Consider the following 4,257-nt stretch of genomic DNA (forward strand, 5'->3'; position numbering starts at 1 on the left):
AGCTCCAATCTGTGTGACGCTAACGCAGGTGTCTGTAATTGTAGTCTATTCAGCATACACACACAGACACACACAGGCCATGGCCAAAATCTGGCTTATGTATATGTGTGATTTCAGAAACATAAGGAGCTCTGACTGGGAAAGTCACAGAAGTCATAGCTCTAGGACGATGCCCCACCCAGTGACCTTTTGTGTTGTTGTTTTGGCTAATGTTAGCTAAGTAGCTAGCATTTGGAATGACGTATTTGGAGTAAACATGAGTGTACCGTAGGCCTACGCATGAATCAATTGAAGAGTCACCTGAAGCTTGAATGGGAGATGCAGTAGAGGAATGCAGTGCTGAGGCAGCGGGCTCGTAATGAGGATGACTGGCTACTACTTACAATATTGTGTGGTGAGCTTTCTGGCGCCCTGAGCTGCTGAGGCATCACCCAAGTGGGTGACATACATTGCAAAGGAGAAGTCCAGTGGCTACACGACTCATGCTGGTTCACCTCTACAAGATCGTCACCAGACTCCTTCATCAACCATCTCCCTGACCACCTTCCTCTGATCAACCTTGAACTGTTCCTCTCCATCTTTGGAAGATGCATGCACTCAGACTTGGCCTCTATTGGTTGACCCAGACAACAATAGCTAGGCTACTCATGATGTATTGCTGGTTTGTTTTCATATGTTGATGTGCTTTCAGAATGTTATGAAAAGCACTATAGAAATGTAATCAATTATTATTACCAAACTATATCCATTGATTTCGTTTAGTGGAGCAACAATCTATGAAGAAGGCCAAGAGGCCGACACGTAAGCGTCAATAATAAAGTGATACTAGCACTAGCAGTGAGCAGGTTTATTTGTTCTTTCAATGTATCTAATTGTTGCCATGCAACTGCGACAATATAGCTTAGATGTGAGAGTGCACTTTTTGATGTTGAAATGTTCAAAGTAAAACACACCAACAGCGGCTGTACCTGTATCAAATACATGTTTTTATTACAAACAAGAAACACATCAATGAGAAAACAGAAATCCACTTTGGGCTTAAAAAAAAGGACTTCATCAAAAACAATTAATAGCTACATAATGCATACATAAAACTACTTCTTAATCCCAGCCTCTAAAATGGCCATAAGGTGTGCCTCCTTGTCAGTCCCCTCCTTCTCCCGCCTCCACATCTGGACCCTTCTGGGAGGGAGAGTACGAGATTGGGTGATGGAGTGGCTGTGTCCTCCCACCGACTGATTCTGGTGGGGAAGCTTTCAGCATCAAACATACCAGCTACACATAAAGGCCTGTAAAAGGTGTTATGACATTCCCTAGAACATTACACCTTTCTAACATGTCTACTGTATCTTCACACTGAGATGAACGTTCTGGTGAAGCATAGGAAATAGATGGGAAAGTGTTGTTGCTCTCAGAGAAAAAGGGAACTTTATTATCCAAGTACAGCACAGCAATAAATGCCAAGATAACATACAGTAGAGTACTGTGTGATTTTGCTTATGGTTATCCCACTTATTTTTCACTCATGCAGGCAACAGCTGCCCCCTTTAGCTCACAACTCCTCCACATAGATCATGAAAGACGTACGACCAAGTATACATTAACCAAAACATGAGGGTAGTAAACTTTCTGTAGACAGCTAAATACTTTATCAAATTGGAGTGCCAAGGTCAAACAATAATGAGAGCAGCTTACCGTTACTTTCACCACCAGCTACCTCATCCCCATATTGCTATTTACTTCTTTTTGCTCCTTTTGCACCCCAGTATCTCTGCTTGCACATTCATCTGCTGAACATCTATCACTCCATTGTTTAATTGCTATATTGTAATTATTTCTCCACTATGGCCTATTTATTGCCTTACCTCCCTTATCCTACCTCATTTTGCACACACTGTATATAGACTTTTTCTATTGTATTATTGACTGTATGTTTGTTTATTCCATGTATAACTCTGTGTTGTTGTTTGTGTCGCACTGCTTTGCTTTATCTTGGCCAGGTCGCAGTTGTAAATGAGAACTTGCTCTCAACTAGCCTAGCTGGTTAAATAAAGGTTAAATAAAATAAAATAAATAAAAAAAGGTTATGTGCAACGAAACTAGCTAGCCTAGACCCATTCAGGCTGTAACCGTTCAGGTAGAAAGTAATATTGCATTGCATGAACATCACAACATAAACCGACTTGACAAGTCAGGAGAACTAGAAGAAAATAGAGGTGTTGGGACCAGCACCGCTGAGGAAAATAGGAATGTAGTAGTAGGTTACCACATTACTAACATTAGCTATAACTAGTGGCAGTGCATAGTGCAGTGGCAAGAGAGCTACAGTAACTATGGCTACATGACTAACTCACAACCTTTGTAGCGGCATTTCTCCTGCCACGTTCGCCACTGAATTAAATGCCTGGTATAGAGAGCAATAATAATGGCGTCTTTTTGTAGGCACTAACTCCGTCATTATCAGGTTTCAAGGTAAGACCCAAGTGCAGACTGTGTGAAGTAACAAAGTTTATTGTAACCACAGGGGCAGACAAACGACAGGTCAAGGCAGGCAGGGGTCAATAATCCAGAGCAGAGGCCAAGGTACAGGACGGCAGGCAGGCTTAGGGTCAGGTCAGGCAGAGGTCAGTAATCCAGAGGTGGAGCAAAGGTACAGGACGGCAGGCAGGCTCAGAGACAGGCGGGCGGGTACAGAGTCAGGACAGGCAAAGGTCAAAAACCAGAAGGACGGGAAAAAGACAGACTAGGGAAAAAACAGGAGCTGAGACAAAACACTGGTAGGCTTGAACAAACAAGACGAACTTGCAACACACAGACAGAAAACACAGGTATAAATACACAGGGGATAATGGGGAAGATGGGTGACACCTGGAGGGGGGTGGAGACAAGCACAAGGACAGGTGAAACAGATCAGGGCGTGACAGTCATGGTTCGTTGGACACGGCCTATGGAAATAAAAAAGATCTGTGGTAAATACAGGCTTAGCAGATCTTCTACATGTTGTTCTATGAGATAATCTTAATCAAATCAAACTTTATTTGTCACATGCACTGAATACAACAAGTGTAGACTTTACCGTGAAATGCTTACTTACAAGGCCTTAACCAACAGTACAGTTCAAGAAGAGTTAAGGAAATATTTACTAAGTACTGTAGACTAAAGTAAAAAGTAATAATAAAAAGTAACACAATAAGAATAACAATAACGAGGCTATTTACATGGGGCACCGGTACCGAGTAAGTGTGCAGGGGTACAGGCTAGTTGAGGTAATCTGTACATGTAGATGGGGGTGAAGTGACTATGCATAGATAATAAACAGAGAGTAGCAGCAGTGTACAAAAGTGAGAGAGGGGGGGTCAATGTAAATTGTCTGGTGGAGATTTTATTAATTGTTCAGCAGTCTTACGGCTTGGGGGTAGAAGCTGTTGGGAGCCTTTTGGTCCTAGACTTGGCGCTCCGGTACCACTTGCCGTGCAGTAGCAGAGAAAACAGTCTATAACTTGGGTGACTGGAGTCTGACAATTGTATGGGCTTTCCTCTGACACCGCCTATTATATAGGTCCTGGAAGGCTGGAAGCTTGGCCCCAGTGATGTATTGGGCCGTTCGCACTACCCTCTGTAGCGCCTTACGTCAGATGCCGAGCAGTTGGCCTACCAGGCGGTGATGCAATCGGTCAGGATACTCGCGATGGTGCAGCTGTAGAACCTTTTGGGGATCAGGGGACACATGCAATATCTTTTCAGTCTCCTGTGGGGGAAAAGGTTTTGTTGTGCCCTCTTCACGACTGTCTTGGTATGTTTGGACCATGATAGTTCGTTGGTGATGTGGACGAACTATCTTAATTCAATCTTAATTAATCTTAATCCTGTACTGATGCTTTGCTTGTTTGATGGTTTGTCTGAGGGCATAGCGGGATTTCTTATAAGTGTCCAGATTAGTCTCCCGCTCCTTGAAAGCAGCAGCTCTAGCCTTTAGCTCGATGCGGATGTTGCCTGTAATCCATGGCTTCTGGTTGGGATATGTACGTACAGTCACTGTGTGGATGACGTCGTCGATGCACTTATTGATGAAGCCGATGACTGAGGTGGTGTACTCCTCAACGCCATTGGATGAATCCCGGAACATATTCCAGTCTGTGCTAGCAAAACAGTCCTGTACATCTTACCACTTCCGTATTGAGCGAGTCACTGGTTCTTCCTGCTTTAGTTTTTGCTTGTAAGCAGGAATCAGGAGGATAGAATTATGGTCAGATTTGC

The sequence above is a fragment of the Salvelinus namaycush genome, chromosome 41, assembly GCF_016432855.1.
Source record: "Salvelinus namaycush isolate Seneca chromosome 41, SaNama_1.0, whole genome shotgun sequence".
Taxonomy (NCBI): Eukaryota; Metazoa; Chordata; class Actinopteri; order Salmoniformes; family Salmonidae; genus Salvelinus; species Salvelinus namaycush.